Source organism: Hippichthys cyanospilos, chromosome 2 (genome assembly GCF_059441005.1).
Source record: "Hippichthys cyanospilos isolate Australia breed blue-spotted pipefish chromosome 2, RoL_Hcya_1.0, whole genome shotgun sequence".
NCBI lineage: Eukaryota > Metazoa > Chordata > Actinopteri > Syngnathiformes > Syngnathidae > Hippichthys > Hippichthys cyanospilos.
This window is the reverse complement of record NC_142370.1, coordinates 17,781,260-17,805,658: the sequence shown is the minus strand read 5'-3', so window position 1 is coordinate 17,805,658 and position 24,399 is coordinate 17,781,260. Positions and strand designations below refer to the sequence as shown.

The window sequence follows — 24,399 nt, the reverse complement described above, 5'->3', positions numbered from 1 at the left end:
GAATGATCCGGATCAGCAGAGCCTTCCTGCAGTGTAGTGCAATCCATTCAGCTGTCACCTGAGTCACTTTTTGAAAACACGGCCAGCCAAAAATCGTTTTCATTCATACGTCGAGCTTTAATAATCTATTAGAACACGGTTGAACCCAGGGAAGCGAATCCCCACATCCAGTTCAAGGCTCATCCACATTTTGTTGAGTCAAATGGCAATTGTTTCGAGGGGCTCAAACAAAACATATGGGCGAACATTTATAGACAACTCACCCCGTCCACCAGGTTTGCCTTTTTTGCTATTTCCACTTAGACATTTTGCAACGCAGTTTTCACATTCTTGGCCAAAATGCGATTTACTGCGAAGTTTTCTGACTTTTGGCCAAGTGAAGTAAATGTGAATTTTCGACGGTTTGCCGTTGTGAAACCAGCGATGTGCTGATTCATATAAATTTTTCATGCGTGGCATATTGAACGAATACAACTTGTAAAACTCCGTTCATGTGTGTCGTGCGTAAACAGTGGCGACCGAGCGATGCATGACGTCATGACACAGGAAGAGCCGGCGTGCGAACGCGGCAAGTATGTTGCATTCGCGTACACATGGAAAACTGGAGAATCTAGGCTCGGTTCACACTGCAGGGCTTCATACTCAATTCCGTTTTTTTTTTTTTGTTTGTTTTTTTGTGGGATCCGATTTTCTTGGGAGGTCGTTCACATTTCCAAAAGAATGGGACCTATATTTGCATCACACCCGCATCACACTGAGGACACCGTGACGTCAAACCCAGCAGGCGCCCCTAACCTCTTTACAGAAGTATCTACCAATCTTGAAATGGCTGTCATAGAATACTTTCAACGCGTTAAATTTGGGGAATAAATAAGGAGAGGAACGGTGAGGTTTTCTCTCAAGGCATTTTGTGCAGTGCTAGCAACATCTTTCTCGCTTGCTCCAAGCGAACAAGCGTGCGAAAAAGAATGAGACTGAGAAAAAATACTCCTCGCTCTCCCTTCACCGAGTTGTCTTCATCTCATCTGCGATTGTTGTTTTTCTTTTTCCAATCTGCTGCCACCTTTTTGAGCGCAGAATTATGACGTTTGTCCTTTGTTTGTCACGTGTGAGCCAGACGAATGGGACCTGGCTCTTGAGGCTGAAGTCACATGTCCAAAGATCAGATATGTATCAGATTGAGTACCACATACCCAAATGGCCGTCTCATTTGAAAAAAACGGAACTGTATCATTGATGCTGCCATCAGATACAGTTCGGATAGGGTCAAATAATAGGAATTGGGTCACTTCAGGCTGCAGTGTAACCTAGGCTTGGATTCCAAAATATAGTTGTGTTTAAAAGCATTTTTTTTACTTCCTGTTATTAATTTTAGTCTAGGAAATGTTTCAACAAAATCAAAACGTTGTCTCTGTTGTGTTTTCTGCTTTTAAGTTGTGCTTTTTGTGTAGGTTGAGTTCACAGTCTCCTCGTCATAAAGGATGCCTTTTAGGCTGATTTAACAATCCACCACGAAGGCTTTATAACCAGCTGGTGCAGGACAGCTAGTCGGCGGGTCACCACGCTCCAAGTACCATCGCCATAGTTTTGTTTTTTGTTTTTTTTTTTTATTTCCAATACGGGCTTTTTCACAGTGTGTACAGGTACATGTTAGAAAAACATCTCAACCATTTACCTGGTAGGAAAATCCTGACTTGACACTATAAATACAAGAATGACTCCCTCTCACATTTAAATCCACATCCAGTTTACTCTTTGTCTTCATTTAACAGAACTATGGAAGGAAAAGGAGATAAGAGAGTCTGTGCAAACGTCACAAGCGCAGAATCGACCCCAGACCCAAAAGTAGTCTAAAGCCCAGGTAATTGATTTCACAGCTGTGATTTCCTCTTGATTGTGGTTATAGACTTCTTCACTCAGCGATAGGGCACGAGCACTTGACCATTAAAGTAGACCAATGGACAAAAAATGCCTTCAAATCTGATGGCAGAATTTTTTTCTTCTTTCCTTCTTGAAGGAGAGCATTCAGTAGATGTGTGCTGTCCTTGGTGCTGAATGCTTCAGAGAGCAACCAAGCTAAAACGATAAAAATGCTCAAAACCTCTTACCTTTCCATCAACACTTAAGTTATGTAGAAGAGCAAAGGAATATATATATATATATATATATATATATATATATATATATATATATATATATATATATATATATATATATATATATATACATATATATATATATATATATATATATATATATATATATATATATATATATATATATATATATATATATATATATATATATATACATATATATATATATATATACATACACACAAAGACAGATAGAAAAGGGAGAGGAGGGAGCCACAAAAGACACTCACTCCCTCTTAGCAGCTATAAATAAAACAGCGCGGGGCATTACATCAACCTCTGCATGAACGCAGGACATATCAGGGGCAGACCAGCTTTAGTCAGTGGCAATACAGCACTGTCCTATAATCATTTTAGATAGCAGATTAGCAGACTAAAGACCAATGGATAATTATGATCATAATAATGTAATAAGGGAACCAATCACTTTTTATTGCATTACAGAGGGGTTGTACATTGGATTTATTTCTTTATCTAGTGACAGCAACTCTTATTCCCACTGTTTTGTTTTTTTTTTTTAACAACTGTTGAACAACGTGTCGCCATTGTTTTGAATGAGCGTAACTGTTTGTGTTGTTACAAAACCGTGTAACAGTGCCAGATGGCATCGTGGAATAGAAAAGGCAGAGACCTGCTGGTTTACGCTACAGGGGAATGATCCTAGCTTGTGTGTTTGTGAGTGTGGTCGTTTGGGTGCAGAAGATTAGCTTCATGAAATCCTCTAAAACCATCTGATGTTTAGGGGACCCATATGAGTTGGCCAATTGGAGGCAGGTGCAGAATGGCCTGCCATGTAAATCTGAACTCAAACCACTGTTGACACGGCCTAAAAACACAGTATGAAATCAGGTATGTCCATATTCAGTCCACGTGCCACTATCCTGCATGTTTTTGAGGTTTCTGATGATAAGTTCATCAGCAAACTCAGCAGAAGCCTGATAACAATCCTCATCATTTGAATGAGCATATGGGATGACAGAAACATCAAAAACATGTAGGATAATGGCCATGCCAGTCACAGGTGTCAAGCTCCAGTCCTCGAGGGCCGTAGTCCTTTATGACTTCCCCGTTCCTCTCCCCAAAACACCTGATTTAAATAATTAGCTCATAAGCAAGCTCTGTGGGACCTTGAAAATGATCATAACTATTTGAACCTGGTGTTTGGGAGAGAAGCATCGAAAACATGTAGGATACCGGCCCTCAAGGACTGGACTTTTACATCTATGCAATACATCATCAACCACTGCAACCAAATAATTAGGACAGGCCCAAAATGTGCGCTGCATCCGTATTGATGACCACAACTGCTTTGCTGTATGTATGGTACTCCTGGGTCTGGGGCTGCACAAAGTATAAAATAGCGTACCAAAATAAATGCTTATTTTGCTGGTTATTTGTATGTATTTGTGTTGTTCCCTATACTTTGTGCTGTCACAAGTTTGTTTGAGGTCAGCTCCAAATAATCCAAAATATATGGCATTTTCTTTTGGGGGGTAGGTGTGCTAAAGAGCTCACAACAATCAAACATGCAGATAGAACATTTGAGGGTTACAAGATTAAAAATGAAGATAAATAAATAAGAAAGACTCTATATAACAAGTTTAAAGGATTCTGTCGCTGATATAAGATCTCTCGTCAAAAGATTTTCAAAAGCTGCAGTCATCCACAGTAGTCACTCCAAATTTGTGTTCAACATGTAATTGTGTATGAAGGACAGATGTAGTCAAAGGCCAAAAATGTAAAGAAATTGTGAGAGGCTAAAGAAGAAAATAATTTGTATTGATGGGGGATCATCTTCTTCTAAGGTTGACTGTGGATGTGCCAAATGAAAATGGCACATTATTGCAAATAGATCTTTTTCACCCTAAACAAGGCAGCAATTAACAGTAAAGAGTTCAACTTGTCATTGTGATGTAAATTCAGAAAGTTCAGTATTACTTGATACAATTTATATTGTTTATGTGTATGTCTGTATTTGGTACATGCAGCATCCACTTCAACCTGTGGGCCTGGAAGGGTGCTCCTCCCACCTGTGGTCCCTTCTGGTGGTTTCTGATTTTCCCCTAATTGGGGTTTTTGAGTTTATCCTTCCCCTTCTGGGAGCTTTGACAGGGATGCTGTTGTGTACCTTACACTGAAAGGATGTCTCTGTACGACTTCTTTTTTCGAAGGAGGTCCCCACATGACCTCTTTTCATCTGTGAAGCCCTTTGAGACTGAGTATTAATTTGTGGAAAAGTCCTGAAAGTCATCATCACTATCAGATATATCACTATCAGATAGTATCTGATGCGCCAAATAGTGCCTTCCATTTAAGACCGGAACGTCCTCTTCTATCTCCCCGTCAATTGTTCAAACATCCTCATTACTCTTCCACAGGTAGTCATCTTCGGACCCATTCGTTTGTTTGAAATGGAGATCTTCTGAGATTATTTAATGATCATCTCATTTGGGACGTTCTTTACACAAGTGCCGACTGTTGTGAGATCAGCGAGCGGAAGGTTGCCCATCTCTGTTTCTCCCCCCACCTGCGGACATCCATGCCGACTTGTTCAAGCACATGTCTAAGGGCTGGAGACAAGTCAAGCCATCTTTTCCTTTTCACATTGCATCAAAGTCCGCCAGAAGAATGATCTGCACAGCCTCGTTATTGAAAACAAAGAGGCAATTAGGCGAAGCTTGTCAAAAGTGCATTTTTGCAATGTTCTGTAGAAATGCTCTAAAATGGATGCATACTATATTGAATTAGAGGTGTGTATATAATTCTTTTAAACCTTGATGATGATGGGGTTTTTGAGTTCTTCCTTCGCCTTCTGGGAGCTTTGACAGGGGATGCTGTTGTGTACCTTACACCGAAAAGATGTCTCTGTTTGACTTCTTTTTTTGAAAGAAGTCTCCACATGACCTCTTTTCATCTGTGAAGCCCTTTGAGACTTCAGTGATTTAGGGCTATACCAATAAAATTTGATTGATTGATTGATGATGTGATATAATTTATTTCACTTCACTTATTTGAATTAATGTTAGTCAAACACAGATATGTGGAAATATTTGTTCTGTTTTGAGTTATGCAATATGCTAATATGAGGGTTGGAAATGGGGAAAAATACAGTAATTAAACGATCAATTATCCTTACAGCTAATTATGTCCTACTTGGCCATTGGCTGTCAGTCCATTTCAGCAGGTATGTAGTTGTTTGCACGGACCATATTTTGCAATCGTGCTACAAAGACTATTTACCATCAAAGTTACTGAGATACATACAGTACCGAAGAAGAGGTTCAGATTTGGTGCGGTGCTGATAATATTTTAGCACCGGCCCCAAAAAGCTACAAAGCAGATGTGAATAGAAGTTGGATACATGAGAAAATAAATAAATAAATAAATATATATATATATATATATATATATATAAATTGTATATATATATATATATATATATATATATATATATATATATATATATATATATATATATATATATATATATATATTTATATATAATATAAAAATATATGTGTGTGTGTGTGCGTGTGGGTGTGTCTGTGCGTGTGTGTAGGTGTGTGTGTAGGTGCGTGTGTGTGAAAGCATGACGAGAAAAGATACATCTTGCCATGCAATGATAATATAGCTAACGTGTGTAGCACGTAAGTGAAAAACAAAAAGGAGCTTGGATGATTGATTTCACTTGACACAAGTCTGGCTGGAAACGTTAAAGCAGAGAATATCCAGCAATAGAGGGGCAATTAAGTGCCTGCATTACATTTCAAGAGGGACAATCTTCTGTACTTTAGAAAAAACTAAAAATGGTTAGACAGCTGATCAGCAGAGGGGGTACGTACATACTTCTTGATCAAGCCACTGATGTCCGCGAGTTTGAGCGATGGTTTGTGGCCGACGTATGTGGTTATGTCAGCATTTTTTTTTGTCTGTTTTCTTGGATTTTGGCTACTGTAAGTTGGTGTTGATGGCAACAAAAGCACTCTATCAGTCTTTGGCATCTGATCAAAGCAGCGGCCTTCGTCTTCGCCCTGCCATCTGTCCTATGCAACGCAGCATTTTCTTCGTCTGAAGAAATGTCTTGCCATTTTCATTGCCAGATTCTGAGTCAGAGTACCTTTCTGGCTAAAATAAATATCCATATTGACACATTTCTTTTTTGACATTTGACAGAATAAACCATTTTACAGCACTGACAGCAAGCGATGGCCCAGTCAACGATTTGACGTCACATCCGTCGTTCCCAAAATGATAGTTCATTAAAACTGAGTATGGTGATTTCAGACAAACTGTTTTGGCAACTACAGGACTGGACACAAAAATTGAATTTATCAGACTTACAATATTGCTCCTTTTGCCCATCAGGACCTCAATTTTGGACCGCTAGAGGCATACTCTGGACTTGAGGCCATGCCTGGATAGCAAGCTGCGACAAGACTCTAAGGTCTCCGCAAAATATTAATTCCGATGCAAAATTCAGCACACCCACACACAACCCTGATAAGGATGCACAGACAGACTTTTACAAAGATGGATACACAGAAGGCCTTATGGATCACCAGCCCTGCAGCGATGGGGCCAACTTGACAGCGGGGTGCGGCCATTGTGGGGGTACTACTGTATATTTGTGTAGTGCTGCTCATTCAAACTTCAACAACCAAACTCTTGCCTTTATCCGCCGCACATCCTCGCCACAAATAGCCAAGAAACAATGTGTGAGTTGGTGTGTCCTGCCAGACTGGATGTCGGGAGCTCAGCCAGCATATCAGCTCACTTTCACAGTCTGTCATTTTCATAAAAGTCTGTGACAGAGAGGCTGATCATTGAGGTATTTTAAGAGGTTGAAGTGACCATTATTAAGTATGACTGCACATACTTTTGGACAGATTTTAGTCATGTAAGTACAATTATTTCCAGTGGAGAAAATGTACAGGCTCCATGCTCTGATTCACACCAAAACATGTTGGGTGTGGTCAAATAGCACATTTTTTGGGGGCGGGGGGCAAGCTTATGCCATTTTCCTGATTAAAAATACTAAACATGAGTTTGTTGGTGAAAAATAGGCCATCCACGCCAAAGCTGCCCTTTAAGCGGTGACATGACGTCAGAACATCAAGACATGGTCTCAAGCAGTCATGTCCAGCTATCTTTCAAATTTCTGGCCAAGTCTTTAGTTTTATGAATCTCAAGTCTAGTTTCCGACGCTCACGGTGGTTGAGATTTTGGGTAGAAAGGTGTTCTAATTTTCCACGACCGTGTCCCGTCTTCTGGGTTCAAATCCTCCTTGTCACGTAACACGTTCTGGTAGCTTTGGTCATATATGATACAGTAATTAAATTCAACTGCGAAAATGTTGAAATACCTTGAAAACTGAAGGCCCATTTGAGAACCAAATGGTAAATGTACTTTTAATTATAGTAGGTCATAGATACAAGATTGCTACAATTATGTTGCGCATATCTCATTAGCAACCTTATCACCATTGCAAAGTCAACAGGATGTTGTTTGAAACAGGCAAGCTGTGGAGTGGAAGGCCACAGAGATGTGTGAGGAACAGGAACAGTTGGCCATGTGTGAAGCGTGCCCCTCTGCCCTGATAGTTTTCATTCACACATACAACAAATTGCATGCCGTGGCAAAGTCTATTGACTCACGCATCAATCATTGTACAACTCCTTGCAAGCGGACGTCGCTTCATTCTGCTGGCCCTGCGGGCACATCGCCAAAGACAAAAAGAATGTTTTGACATTAGCTTCCGTATTGAGGTCTTGTAATGTCTGCAAAATGAAGAGAAGGAAGTGAAAACGTTTCCTTTAATCAACATCAAATGGATAAAAGATCCACTTGGCATTTCTTTGGTTCTTTGACATTTCAACTACAGTCTCATACAGTATATACAGCTGCCCACACGTGTGTATGTGTCCATGGCACCCAGACATAAGACTTAGCATTTGAACACAGAACTAAAATAATCTTTTTATCATATTTTTGTTTCTCTGCCTGCCTATCTTCTTAAGGATGGAAGCTCTATATATACAATGATACAATACAACGATCAAACACAAACCAATACGAAGATCAAACTAGGGCTGTTCCTGTCAAATATCTTGAGAATCGGTTCCATTGGTTACTTGAATGCATGTCAGACCAATTGGGGATACTAAATTGTCCTTAGGTGTGATTGGGTGCATGAGTGATTGTTTGTCCCTGTGTGTCTTGCAATCGGCTGGCAACCAGCGTGTCCCCCGCCTACTGCCCGTAGAAGGCTGGAATAGGCACCAGCATGCCCGCAATTCTAGTGAGGATAAGCGGTTATCGGAACTGGATGGATGGATGAATATTAATAATAATTATTATAATAATAATATTTTTTACTGATGAGAAGCTGAAATTCAGATGATTTTGACCATTAAAATGAAACTAGGTCTCAAAACAAATTGATTATCAAAAATGGTATCGATTGATTTGATACTTGATTACGTGTTGCTTAATCGAATAATCGCTGCAGTATTTAGTCTTGTTTCTAACATCGTTTTTATTTACTGGTAATTAATTAACTGTGTTTGAGCACCCTACTTTTTTTTGGTTTATTTATTTTTATTTGCTGAGTCTGATTGGAGGCCCAAGATTCTGTGTTCAAGTTGTCTTTTATTGCCATGAGGAATGAATATGACAAGAAACTTCTGTTCATGCTCCGCAACTGCTGACAAAAAAAAACAAACCAAAAAACCCATGAGGTAGATATGGTAGCATTAGATATTGATCAAGCTCAACTGACGCAGCTTTTTTTTTTTTTTTTTTTTTTTACACATAAACACAAAATAAATTGCATGTGCAAGCAAAAAATGAGCAACGAGCCAGAAGTAACATAGCACATAGCACATACATCAGTAAAGGAGCCACATGAATACAGGAGATGAGGTACTGTATGTCCTTGGGGCTCTTCTGTCAAATTCCACTTGCAGAATTCAGTGAGAAAATAAAAAAAAAAAACTTGGGAGGAATGCAAGACAGCAAGAGCATAAAGCACCACCAATATGGAGCATAACAGCCAGTACGAGTTCACTAAACAACTAATTTGGGTTTTTACCTGATCCAGAGCTGTTTGCCATCATCACGTCATTTAGATTTTCACAACGTTTTAAAAACCCCAAAGTGCGCCTGTGGTTTTCTTTTGGTTAAACCAGGGCTGTCCAAAGTCGGTCCTCGAGGGCCACTGTCCTGCACGTTTTCCAGGTTTCTTTTCCCGACACACCTGATTCAAATGATCAGGATTGTTTACCGGATTTCTGCTGAGCTTGCTGATGAGCTGATCATTTGAATCAGGTGTGTCGGGAAAAGAAACCTGGAAAACATGCAGGACAGCGGCCCTCGAGGACTGACTTTGGACAACCCTGGGTTAAACTCTGCCAGGTCAATGACAAAAGTCAGTCAGAGATGAGCTGTATCTTATTGTACAGTACGCATTATCACCAAGTTGCCAGGATGACCCACTGAGAGCTGTTTATCACTACTCCTTCCAACTGCACCTGAGACCACAAAACATGTCATAGCCAACCGATGCGTTCCTTTTACAGAGTTGCAAATGAAACACCAGCATGTGTTGAGTCTCATGGAGCTATATGGATTCCAGGTATCACTCCATACTCATGGATGTGTAAGAACCTGGATATACTTTTTCAACATACTGTATTTCTCCGGGTACAAGTTCGCCTCTCTTATAAGTCGACCCACCCTTTTTTGCAGCAATGTGGGTGAATTTTACATAGATCATGGCTGTCCAATGTGTGTTATTAAAATGCCAAAATTACTCTACTTGTAGAGGCATTTCTACATCTTATATCGAGTAACATACTGTTGCGGTTATGAGCGGCGGAAACGATATAAGACTGTATGCGCATCGACACAAATGCTGAAAATTATGTTCCAATAATAAAATGATTTGAAATTTCCATTCTTCATTATTTGACGCAGGTGAATATTAGTTTGTCTAGAAGTTAGTTGACACGCCAAATAGCTCCTACTGTTTCAATGTATGGCTATAACTCACAGACGAGCTGTTCATCCTTCTTCTCAATTGTTCAAACATCCTCGTTCCTTTTCCACCGCTAGTCATCTTCAGTCCCGTCCAATTTGAAATGGAGGTCTCCAGAAATGCTACGCTGATGCTTTCTTTACCTAAGTGACGACTGTGGCGATATCAGCGCGTGGGAGGTTGCCCGCCATGCGTGCCACTGCTCTCGCATTTTTGTCTTGAACGTAAAATTCGAGGCATCTTTTCCTTTACATAATGCGTTAAAGTACGGCAAAAAATGAGCCACGCAGCCTCGTTGTTGACAACCAAGAGGAAATTAGGCGGCGCCTGATGCATTTTTGTTATGTTCTGTGCAAACACTTATCAATGGACGCCTACGATCAAATTAGAGGTATACAGTATTTAATCATTTTAAATCTTGTACATGATGATATGATGTGACTTATTTCGCATTCGAATCAATGTTTTTCAGACACAAATACATATATGTAATATGTAATTGGTCTGGTTCGAATTCTGCGGTTATAAGTTGACCCCCTAATATGGGGGTTGAAAATGCGGGGAAAAAAACTTGTGCTTGGAGAAATGAGGTCATTCTTTTATTTAAAGCTCATGTTTTTGGATAAAAATGTTCACATGAATGTAAAAAAGATGAAATATTTAGAACAAATGAATTATGGGCTCACTAATAGATACAAATAATGGGCTCACTAATACAATTAATTTAAAGTTGAAGTGATAACTACAAGTACAGTAGGTAGTTGAAGTATTGTGAAAAAAAGAGCTGTGACAACAGGAAGAAATGATTACAGATATTGATTTGAGGGCAAACAATGAAATCCCGTCACTCGCTTTCATTGCCTAGTTTATTCAGTGAGCCAGTGTGTACCGAGGAAAACAATATAATTACCCGATTAATATCAGTTCAGGAGAGAAAGAAAATGTAAAATTCTGGAATACTATAGCCTTACACTCAAATTAACATTTGGTTTTGAAACATTTCCCGACCTTATGTACCGCTAGTAACCACTTGATGAACAGTTTTTTTTTTTTTGTATTAAAGTAAAATAAAAACAAAAGTTCATGCAACCTCCTAAACTAGCACAAGGCAAAGCAAGTAGGTGATGAGTTGCAGTTCATTCAGCTAATTAGATAATTTAATTTAATTTAAATTACCGTACATAAAATATTGATAAATATTTTTAGATAAGAATAAATATCATGTTTTGTTTGTCTGAACCTCCGACTCATTTTAAGCAAAGTCAACTTGAATGGGCCCCAGATCACTCATAAGCCAAATAAGGACAAGCAGTACAGAAAATGGATTGATGGAATGAATAAATCTTGAATGCAGTGTCTGTCAAGGACATTTAAATGCAATGCCACAACACAAATGAATATGCAATGCTGCACTGGTGCCTTTTATGCTACATGAATAGCCTCTGACCAAAAAAGTACCAAACCTCAAAGTGGTCAGAGGTATGCCATCCCAAAGGTTAGCGGGTGATTGCATGTATCCTGGCTTTCCAGAATAACCTTGACCGTGAACAGGATAGAAAATAAGTGGACAGAGGATGTATCAAAGATAGATGATTAATAATACTAAATGTAATATTGAACCAAATTAATGTGTGACAGAGATGGGTTTCAATAAACTTCGGTCTCTGCATTTTCACAAAATGACTGATTAAGGTTTATATGACCAGAAGGAAATCAAACTTGATCAATGAACTATTTAGAAAAAAAAGTAGATCGGGCAGTGCCAAAATGATTTCATGTCAGTTGCTTTAATTTAGTTCAAGCCACTACAAAGTTGACAAACTTTGACATGCAAAGTTAAAAAATTACAAACTAATGTTACGGCAACAGTTTAAACAGTTAAGTAGCACATTCTAATTGTGGATGAGAGATGAGTGTGGATGGATAAGAGCATAATACTGCATTTGGAATAAAATGAGCTGACAAAATGTTAAATATTACTGAATCATTGTATGCCCTCTTCTTCTGGCTTAAGTTTAAATATTTAATTTCAGTGGGAGATCCTACTGAATACATACTGCCTTTCAGAAATGTGGATTTGCAGTAACATGGCATCAAGCCCAGATGATTTATTCTTTGACACATACTTCTTTACTTACACTTTTTGCTTTTTCATGTGTAATATGATGATTCTATTTATGGCACAATTTCTTTCTTCTTCCATATTTGGTCCATCGGATCAGAAGTACAAGTGTACTTGAGTCTCTTGCATTAGAAATTGTGTTTTATGCAAATAAATGACATAGAGGACATAAAGGATGAGGACTGGGAAATTCAAGGACAGAAAGGACAGAAATCTCCAGAAATACAAATGTCTTTTCCATTCCAACCGCACTATATCTCTGTAGAAGCACCTTAACGACACAAATAGAATTCACATACACAAACTCACAAGTGGGATTTCATACGCATGTTCTAAGTATTTTATACGACGGCATGTGTATATGTAAATGTTGTCACGTTTGTTGCTTCTACTGCTGCTTTTTTTTTGCTCAAAAAGTGGCACAGGATCCTGCTTTGAAAATTCCAACAATGTGTCATTATCATGATCATCAAATTGCTTTTTCGCGCACCCACCATGTGAGCCTCATTAAACCGAAGCCTTAGAAATAGACTTACAGCAGAGGACACAACCTATGATTGAAGAATGCTATAAAACCTTTCATGTAACACCGGCAACATTCGACTCTTTCGGTGCAGTAGTGTGTTTGTTACATATCTTGTTTTATCGTAGCGTTCATCGCACAGCGCTACTTTTGCAATTTACGGTTTATGATCGTATGGCATCAGCACTGAGGGAGATGCTATTACGGATGACCGTGGCAAATTTGACGGACACTAGATGATCTGTAATTCTTCTTTTCTCATCAAATCAGGCTTGTGCTTAAACCTATGTGCAGTTTTTCTTGTGAAATCACATACGTCCACATTTAGTGCTTTACCTGACACTGTCGATTACACTTCAACCGCCTGTTAGAACGCTTTCATTCAAGATATTTTGATAAAACCCGATGGGCTGCCATGTGGTCATTTACTCAAAAGTAGGCTTCCATCTGGTCACTTGATCATAAAGCCTTGATTGGCGGAGCTGTGTAAAAATGGATGTTTTTCTGGAAGGTTTTCTTTCTTCCACTGATTGCCACTTGGGTTCTGACAGAGTGACCATTAGGTTCTTGGTCACCTCCTAACCAAGGCTCTTGTCCCCCAATTGTTCAGTTTAGAAGGGTGACCAGCTCAAGGAAAAGTCCTGCAAGTTTTACTTATCGATAATAGAGGCACTTTCCACTTTGAAATGAGGCTTTCATTATTATTATTATAAATGTATGTATTTAGATACAAATCTATGATTTTACATTGCACTCTGTCTTTACAAGGATTCTTTACTTATCCATTTTCGTCAGTAAAAAGTTCATATATTTTCTTGATTTTGATAACTTCCTTAATTTTATGTACAAGTAATAACTTAAAAAATGCATCTTGCCATTTGTTGTCCATTGAAAATGACATCGCAGTTGCCCAGGGTTCAGGTAACGACTAATCTGGGTTTTCTGGGTTTGGTCATGTGACATTCGCAACCTGAGCCGTGATAGGTTGTTACCCAAGTCCTGATCACATGTGATGTCAACAGCAAGAGGAAAATTGCGTGTGTTTGTGTGTATCCAGTTGTACATGGAAATTTATTAAAATGATCAACTATTAATTGCTGAAAAAAAGCTAAATGAGTATTACTTTAAGAAGCTGATTTCACCATCGTGATCCAAATCTCAGTCTTCTACACGAGCTTCCACCAAAATCATGTGTATCCTGACTGTGAAATCATGAGCTCTTTAGGAATGCTTCTGTTGCTTGCAAGACTCACTGTGCCACCTGAGCTCCTAACCTGGCCGCTTGTAAAATAAATGCTTAGCTCCATTCTTGCCTCAAAGTGGTTTTTGTGTGCATGTCTTTCCTCTGAACTGTGACAAATTGGTCTACAGCAACACAGTATCACAGCTGGGAGCAAGGCGTGCGCAAAACAACCCCAGAGCTCGACGGGAACCGCTCCGAGCCTCAAAATATTAATTTCATATCAACAATGCAATACGTATAAAGACTGTATTATTATTATTATTATTATTATTATTATTATTATTATTATTATTATTATTATTATTATTATATTCGTTTCATAAAATATATCAATGAAATCATTCTGAGGCAGATTCAGAAAGGTTCATGGACGTTATCAGTTCGGACATGGACGTTATCAGCGAATAGTATAAAGGGGGGGGGGGACTAACACATCAATGAAATCTTCCAGATAAAAGTCCTTTTCTTTGAGTATCACAGGTGAGGAGAAAAATCACATACGCAACTCTTGCATCATATTACCTACAGACACTGACCCAAAAATATTGAACTGCTCCAGACTCTGATAAGAGTTGGATTTTAAAAATGGGCTATATCGCCTTTGGATAACTTCTTCAGAAAAGAGAAAATCCCAACGAGAATAGCATTGTGGCGTTGACCCAATTACCCTTGATGGTCCTTCACCTTTAAAAGCTTTGCTTGGCCGGGTCAACCTTTATCGAATCCAAGTCAAGTCAGCGTCCACAAGATCAAAATCCATGTCCAGATGAGATCAGGCCTGCAAATGGCTAACATGATGACAGTTAAAAAGAGTGCGCGCCTTGGCGCTTGCAGCAGTTTTGAGTTATCAGTTAGCTGTTTTAGAATTCTGAGAGGCTGTGTTTCAAGTTTCTTTTGAAAGAGGAGAGGAGTCTAATTGCCAAGTTCAAGTCAAATACCAAAGAATGAGGGACAAGGGACACAAACTGTACAGAGCAGGAGCACTGACGTAAGTAATACCAAAAATGCTATCCAAGTTATAACTTCTATTTACAGGTAAAAATAAAACACTACTCTGAATCTGCCTCTAAATTGCTCCGAATCACAATGCTTTCTACTAAGTGCCAAAAAACGGCTTTAGGTCTATAGGAACTGAGTCGTTTTTGTAATCCAGCCAAATGTTCTGTCTACGTTATCTACAAGCATGACCAGAAAACGAATTGGTGTCAATATGAGGTGTAGTGGGTGTATTAAGAGCAGCTGGGAGGGGATAAGCCTTGCACACCTCAGAGGAACGGCAGTGTAAGCATTAGACTTCCATTGTATGGATTTGTGAAAGTGTGATTATGGAGCTCCACTACGCCTCTGTAGCTGCTCTGCTCCTGAGAGTCACGGTGATCCAGCACTAATGACTCGCTCTATGGTTACAGGGGCTTGAGGGAATGCTGGAAAGCATGGAAGGAGGATGTGTAGGGGGTTGCAGTTGTGCTCAATCCTGATGGGAGAGCTGTCAAAGATGGATGGATGACTTTTGACTCATTTTTGAGGGTCGTCTCCTGCTTCAGTTGAGTCAAAATGGGAGTCTTGCCTGATTTCCCCCTACTAAAGTGCCTCAGGGCTCAGCTTCGTCTTAAGTACCAACTTGAGTCAACAAAGGAAAACAAATTGCCAACAGAAGAGTCACAAAGTACCAAAGAGTGAGTGAAACCTTTTAGAAAGCTCAACAGGAATCACCACGAGACAATAATTAGCGCCTTGAGTCGATTCGATTCACGACAAAGCAGATGCCCCCAAATCACAAGTGAACAAAAAGGCACAGCTTAAAGTTTTTAGTCGATGCCGCCTTCCTTTCCCATCACTCACATGCCGGCCGAGCTCAAGTCGCTGAGAGTCACGAGCTGGCCTACTTTTTTCCGAGCCGCATGCGAGAAAAGTACCAGTGGTGGGCTGCTCGCTTGTCTTACCTTGCTCACGGCTCAGGCTGCGAATGTTGCTGGAACCGTCCATTGTTGCATTCCCCCAGTCAGAGCGATCTCCATGTGATGCAAAACAGGGCTGCTGGAGCTGACTTCACCCTAGCTACCATGTGGAGGGCTGCTGTCACTAGTACTGACTTGCCCCACGGGTGTCATTATCCAGGGTGTGATTGGAGGGAGATGTTTTGGAGAGAACTCAACGGCTTGCTACCGCTTGCTTTCTCTCACAGTCTTTCTTCTCTTCTTGCATGCTGTCTTGATGTAAGCCCATCCTCCCTTCCTCTAGGAGCTAATTTAGTAGCAAAGACAATAGAGTGGTCTCACACTTCTTCCTCTCCAGTTCGGAGTGGATGGACCGTGTGTGTTCATGTATACGGGAAGGGTTTGCCCGGAGAGCTTTAGACACGCGCTGAGCACATTCAACCACTCACAGCCCTTGTAGTGAAGGGGACGCGCTCGGTTCACCTGGGAGAGAGCGAGCGCTATTAGATGGACTAGAGAGGGAGGGAAAAGTGAGGAAGGAGGAGGAGTAAAGGCGGGGAGAGGAAATGGACCGAAATGCTTCTGCTGAGATAAAAAGGAGGGGAGGGATGCGAGAGGAGCAAAGGAGCCAAGGTGGCCGTGATTTGCAAGTTGGAAAGAGCAGCAGTGTGTGGTGCGCATGTTTTATTCAGCAGGGGGAGATGCTGAAGGATTGGAGCAGCCAAGCATGGATGGGTTCGTCCCAGCAGTTGGCCAGAGGGAGGCACAATACTGGAGGGAGTTAGCAGGAAGGACTACCATGGTGATGGACTATGCTCCTGGCAGCTAATCTTGCCACAAAACCGGAAGAAAGATGTGTAAATGCTACAAAGTTTCACGTTTTCCCACTGACATGTAAAAAAAAAAAAAAATAAGGTGGCTACAGCTGTCCAAATAAACACATCGCAGGCTGTCGCTTTTCTAGCAAATCGGGAGCCTAAAAAAAGTAACAGCGGCAGCCTCCTTTTGTCACGCGTTCTGACTCCTCCGTTCCTCGGTATAGTGGGAGACAGGGATGAACATTCACACATGCCAAAAAGAATTTGAGCAGCACTCTATGTATGAGGAGATAATGATTCCATTTTCTGTTGTTGATTCCCTTGAAATAATCACAAATCTGGCCCCCAACGTAATCATAAACACTTTGGATATTCTTTACCCTTTTTCCAAACAAGTCTGTTTTGGATACACTTTAGTAAATTTCTCATTTTTTCACAAATCAATATTATTTGATTTAGTTGGCCACTGTGGGGATTATTTTTACAAGGTAATGACCGGTGAAGTGTATTAAAAATGGCTTTTTTGTCTTTGATGTCAAAGTGTCAAATTGCATGTTTGGTGAACAAATGACGACATGAAAATGTCAGCAGTTCAGCAAACATGACATTTTGGGAGTCTCCTTAAAAGTGATGTGTTTGGAGGTACAACATCATGAGATACTAGAACTCCTCAACCAACGGCTGTACTTCACGCTCAGGTAGAGATCACCCAGTATGTTTGATAACTGATATTTGCACCCAATATTCATTTTCAATTAGGAAAAAAAAGAAAAAATGAAAAAACAAAAACTCAAGCTCTTACCAGTGTTGAAATGGCTACGCATTTGTTGATTGAGCAACCTTTCATATCGCAAAGTTGTACTTTTTTTTGTTTTTGTTGTTGTTTTTTTTTCTCTCAGACAATAGAAATGCCGTTACTTTTGTTTAAAATTCCAGACAGCAGACGTCTACATTTTGAAATTCGAAGAAAGATTTCAGGGATCTCCCAGTGTCACTGTCATATCTTAAAACGTTAAATCAAAAGTTGAATAACTACTAGCTAGTTAATAGCTATCTAGTTTTATACACTAAATAAAACTTTGCTGAATTTCAAATCAACTAAAATGCTATAGCTTCTTTTATCTTTGTTTTCATTCCAAACAAAAATAATAGGTGCAGAGAGCTTCCCGGCTCAGCTGCCCCTATGATAAAGTTGGAAGAAAATACAGAAAATAATAGTTCAAGAAATAGCACAATTTTGTTGTGATATTTTATCAGTCTTGATATCTACAAAAAAATTAAGAAATAACCCTCTCATCCTGATTTTTGTGTTTATCGGGTTTGCAAATTGTGATACGTCAAGCTGGACATTCCAGCAGAGTGAGGGCGCTTACTTTTATATGGCATACCTGACAATTTGGTGACTGAAAGTAGAACAATCTTTAGACCAATTAAAAGAAGGTATAAGTTGTGGTGAAAGTGGCTTAATATGATTGTGTGTGTGTGCGTGTGTGTGTGTGTGTGTGTGTGTGTGTGTGTGTGTGTGTGTGTGTGTGTGTGTGTGGTAGATGTCATCAGTGAATAGCACGCAATGAGAGCAGCTGGAAGGGAACTCGTCTGTGTTCACAAATGCCTATTCCCAACATGTGCGCTTTTACAAAAATACCAAAAGAAACAAAACTCCACCCATGCGCAGTTAGCGTTGCCCTAACCTCTTCTTACTGAGAAGCCATGTTTCTGATTTGGCTGTGCTGTTTCTCTTTGCATTGACCGTTTTAGCAATGCTAAAGGTCACCACCAGAATGAGCCTTTCAGAACTACTGTCCTGCATATTGGCAAAGAGCAGGGACAAAACCGAACGCCCTCTGCACACTGGCTACCTTTTATGAATTCTGTCCATTCAGATAAATAACAGAGCTGGCAACGAAGCGCGGTCCCTGAAAACAAGTTTCAAACTCTTGTTCCAATCAAAAGGCTTGTCTTAATATGCCCTGACTCATGCACTCGTTGAGCAACCCCCACCCGAAAAAAAAAAAAAAACAACACAGAAGACCACAAGTCACACAGTATGTCGCTGTTTATAAGTCCAGAAACCGCATGCGTCAAATCCCTAGTGCTCGCTATAACAGTTGTCAAAGATTGAGGCCAATGGCCCAAATTAAGCACGCCGCTTTAATTTTCATGTTCTATGCAAAATACCCGAATGCCATTATTTTATTTGAGTTATAGTTTCGTAATGGATTGTCCATTAATTTGACAATGTAATTAGGTGCCAATCATGCTCTATTATGATTTTAGACATTCGTAACTAGTCCTATAACGGCAATTATAAATACGGTGTGGTCGGTGGAGAAACGGCTTGACTCTCGGGCATATTGTTCATATGCTATTTCTGGCCCATTTCTCAAATTGTGCCTGAATAACCTTAACAACAGAATCTAATCACGATAATCCTTCCTCTTTCCGAGAGCACTGCTGAAAGGTGGTGCGTACAGATGCATCATTGAACTAATGTATTCATTAGCGGTCATTGTTGCCTTTACCCTGAAACGATTATCATTATCAAACCTCTGACCCATGGTTTCGTTATTAAATGCAAAGCAACCGAGCATTGCAAGCTCATTTATGAAGGCAGTCAATTATCTTTGTAGAGATGGCGGATTGGGAGAAAGCTATTTAAAGTCCTGCGACATCACCAGCAAACACAATTTACAATGTATTCAGCAACTTTCAACTAATGCATGAATAATACACCTTGAGAATTGTCTCACCTCATGTATGTTTCATGAGGCAGAAACACATATTTTCAAATGCTCCAGCACCTCAGGAGATGCAGCAAAACCTGCACTCGCACCAAAAGTCACACTTCATTTATTTGACGGTGTCTTCTCTGTATGTTGGCACGCCAAGCCGCCCGCTGTTTGAATGAGCTTTGGGAACATTACATGTCCACTGAGTCAAAATACCAGCAGGACCCGTTTCACACTCATGGGGCCTGATGACATTTGTGACACAGCGAGAGGCCACCTCAGATCAAGTGTGCCACGCGTGGCTGTGTGCAGCGGTCAGTGCAGATAATCCCTTATCCAGTGACTCTCTCATAACCACATAATTGGAGACCAGAGAGCATAATATGACAAACAAGCTAATGAGTAGACCAATCCAGAAAAAGGCCATGGCTGCATTAACCAGGGAATACAAGTTAATAAAGGCAAGCAGGATTTACTGATCATAAATGGGTAGATTTGAGGGCAACGACAAAAGGTAACTGGATATACTATTACACAGTTAATGAAACAAGGGAAGTGTACTATTTGTGGTCAAACGTATGTTTAGCAAATGTTTGCCAATTAGCCAACTGGATAATCTTATACTGACTGCATATCTGCTTGTGTCAGAGTAAACCATGTTATTTGAACGTGAGAGATTTTTGTCTTTCTTTTTGACATATTTTTAATCTTTCCTGATGTAAAATGCTTAAATGTGGATAGTATCTGCTCTGATCTTACTGTCATTGACATGCCAAACTGTCTCTTCAGCCATTTGTCTTTTTTTTTTTTAAAGTCACTTGTATTTGGATGGCATTGAGAGATGAAAAGCTCTATAATTGCAACTAGAACACAAAGTTCATAAAACGTTGGCTTTCACATATTTTTTCCATTGCCTTTGAAACGCTACTGCCAGTGAAAGCAAGCAACATGTTGAGTGATTGACTGAAAAAGAAGTCGTACTTTGGTAAGGAGGACAATAGTAACCTAAGTTATCAAGTAAGGCAGAAACATGACACACACGTAAAACTCTTATTGCATTAGCATACACTGTACTGAAAACAACTGTTCAAATTATTTTACATCTGTAGTATTTACAAATAAATACATGAATAGTTCCCCCAAAACGTTTCCAAATAACTATCTAGCTCCATAATGATGCGCTGTTATGTATTTTCAAGTGGGTGTCTGTTTGCATACATGTTTGTCAAATTCTAAATAGTCTAAGGTTAACTGAAAGAAAAGCATGCAATTATACTTATATACCATCTGAAAAAAAGGTTGCTGCATTTTACTGATGAAAGAGTGTAAAGCCATTGGATCAAGAAGGCAATACAAGCCACAATAAAAAGTTGAATGCAGCTCTGCCTGGTCCATCCAGCAATTTATTCTACTTATATGTAGTACGTGTCACTGCGCCAAAATTAGCTGACTTTAGAGATTTAAAGAGGCGGTCACAGAGCTCAGTGAATGCCTTGTGGAATTAGTTGAACCATCATCCCACCTTCTTGGGATCAATCGAGCAAGTACAGTCATAGCACTGAATAAACGGGATCAAGAGAAACCAATTCTTTATTTAAGTAGAAAAATCTCCAATAGTTCTAATGTACAAGATTTTCTGGATTGAAATGACCAAATCTCATTTTTTCTCAATATCCCATAGATATAAACAAATGGGTTTCATTCGTTTCATTCAAGATTATTGTCCATTAATTTATTCATATCATTTTACACCGAAATCGTTGATACGTTTTTCATTTGAAAAAGTGTGATTAAAAATGGAGATGCTTTGTCTCACAAGATGATTCATGGTGATTGCAATATTGATTAAAATATCGTAATTGTATTAATCATTTGCCCAGCAATGTTCATCCCTACTGTACGCTGTATGAAAAATTATCCAATTGAAATGCCTATAACTCTTCCGGTACTAGCAAATGTGTCCTTTTATTATGCGCTTGCAAAAGCTGAAACGATAAGGTTGTCTAACTGTTTTAAGGGTCAATGTTTAGCAAAAAAATGCAGTTGAATAAAATGTTCCATGCCCAGTATTTACACATTATCACTATACTGTACAATACATTTCCAATATTGAAATTGTATGTTTTATTACAAGACTCAAACTGATGCTCTGATAGTTCTCAAGCATTTTTCAGTGATGTACTGCCTGTGAAATACGTTTTCAGCCATGTACCTCTGGACCATTGCAAAGCATTTTTAGGTTAAAAAAAAAAAAGAAGAAAAAAAATGACTTAAAACATGCCAACATTGGCTGATTTACTAATCTTTAGAACCTTTCAAACTTCATTTGTGTTAGTGCACAAAAATTAATCAACATAAAGTATCCTCTTTTGGATCATATAAAGGGCATATTATCAAAAAGAAATAACTCGATTATTACTATATATTTGGCCACAAAAAATATTCAACATAAAGTGTCAGGCCTGTTCTCAAAATAAATAATTATAAATAAAAATGTGTCCACTGAGGAATATTAAACATTAAGTGTACTTTTGGGGTATTTCTGTCTACAAAAATAAATCATTAACTTAATTATTATGAAATATTTGTCCACAACAATATAACCAACATAAACTGTCAGACCTGTTCTCAAAAGGAAATAATTGCAAATAAATATTTTCCACAGAAAATTATTTCAAGTGTCCTCATTAGGATCAAAGTAAAGATCTGTTCAGAAAAATGAATCATTAACTTGACAGGTGACGAAAGGTGGCAATTTGGGTCCAATTATTCTACTCTGGGGAGAATCTGAGTTTTTAAAACATTGAGATTGAATAACGTACTGAACATAAAATTTGTTTTATGAACTTTTATCTTCCTGATACATTTAATTACTTCAATAATTGTTTTTACAGGACGTTTGCATGATTGTTTGTTTTATTTAAAATCTTGAGTACCCCCTGGAGTTCCTTCAAGTACCCCGAAGGGTACCTGTGCCCCAATTTGAGAACCACTGCTCTAAACAATGATTTCCACAATCATTTTATCAAAATTGGCAGATAAATTAAATTTTCATTGCCTCTAATGCGTCTCCCTGTCTTAAAGTTGTTTGCTACTCTCTTATGTCCGTGCCACCAGTTCAAGAAATAAAAATGAACTTCAGATCAAAGCCGCCAGTGTTACTCTGTGGCTGTGTGTTTGGGCTAAACTTTGGATGTATGAATTGATATTCATCCACCTGTACTGTAAATATACAGTGTATAGTCAATAATCAATGTATGTATAATATACTGTACATACTGTTCATGTCTCTTATGTGTTGATTTTATAAAGTCATCACAATAGACATAACTTTATGTGATATAGCCTACAGTACATGATTTAAGATCTGACACACTAAAATACTTTAAAAAATCCTACAGAAACTGAAGTATAGGTTTTTTTTTTTCATTTGCAGTATGTGCCATCCATTCATCTTGTCACATTGAGGAGAATGTTGCTCGTATTGCCTTCTGCTTTGGAAAGCAGAAACCAATCTTGATGGAATTTGACCACGGGCCTCTAGTGTAGTAGTGTGTGAGTGCGCGTGTGCGCACACAACTTCTGAGGTCCGATAACTGGCTGATCGGCAAAACTGTCAAATACAATTCAGGTCGCTGGAAGGGTGGCAGCTGTATTATACATTGTAATATGTTTGGCTAGCTAAGTATGGACAGGTTACAAATTGCTGAATGTACGCCTTGTGCAAAGCACACGGTGGCTGTGAACATTAGCAAACATGTTAATTATGAGGTTCCTGGTCATGCCTCTGTGGATGAAGATGACACTTTGAAAAATTGCTCCACCAGTAAATTGCTTTTTAGTGGTCATTGTAACACATGCCCTCACAGTGTCTTTCACTGAAAAACATGTGACGCATGATGTGGAACAATTCTATGTATTTGGCCATCTACTGAGCAAACCAGAGAAGCAAATCATTTCAATTCCTGTCAAATGGCAAGTCAGGATGTTAGCACCATGGACAGTGACAGATCAAGCCACAGTCAGGTGAAAGCCTATTTTGTCAACCCCTGTGTTACTTTAACATCCACAGGATTGCAATGCTGCGGTACAAGTGCTTTGAAGTGAAACATTTCAGCTGACAGAGCCTCTAATAAAGCACGCTGTGAAGTACACACTGTTGTTCCAGTGCCCGATCATCCATCAATTATTGTTACGACACAACCAATAAGAAAAGGGGGCTTTTAAGGACGGTTTCCTTTGTCTCTTATGCCATTAATATTTTGAGGGTTTTAAAATGTGTTCAAAATATAACACTTATTGTACGTGTGTGGATTACATAATAAGAATACTGTTCACTATGTTCCACAATATATAAATGAAATATTCCTCTAACCTCGCTAACAAGATGTAGAGCATGACATCAGGGACATTACTTCTATGCACACACAATGTGTAGCAATAACTCTTAGTCATGCATATGATTTAATCTTAAAGGTAATTGTAGGGGAAGTAATGAAAATGTTCCCTTTTTCAGCAGACTTTATTTGAGTGTCCTAAAAAGGCCTCAGATCACAATTTGGTTTTGACTTCTTATGTTTGCCAGCCATTTGATACTGAAAGTTAAAAAAAAAAAAATCTATTCATTTTTAGGCCAGCAGTTATATAAGATCTTCTAATGCTGAAACACGGTATTACAATGCACTGTTATGCAAATGAGTGTGTGTTGTTGATGTGTGTATATATTTAGATAAATTATATGAATATTGCAGTCCAGGATAAAATGAAATTACACAGAGAAAAACATGTATCATTTTGAAAATAACCTCGGAAATTAAGAGCTTCTCCTACATGTAG

General features: G+C 39.0%; 1 long non-coding RNA gene across 3 annotated transcripts in view; it reads left to right on the top strand.

The window, feature by feature from the left end:
• Window positions 1-545: 545 nt before the first annotated feature.
• The window catches only part of LOC148427664 (uncharacterized), a 36,300-nt gene continuing 12,446 nt past the window's right edge, over window positions 546-24,399 (top strand). Inside the window, exons 1-3 of one of the 3 annotated variants that reach the window (XR_015868164.1) lie at window positions 546-572; window positions 1,452-1,678; window positions 1,773-1,861. This is a non-coding gene — a long non-coding RNA (uncharacterized LOC148427664). Of the gene's footprint in view, window positions 573-616; window positions 1,679-1,772; window positions 1,862-24,399 lie in introns of those variants that run through there. The other 2 variants (XR_015868166.1, XR_015868163.1) reach the window with 2 other exon arrangements.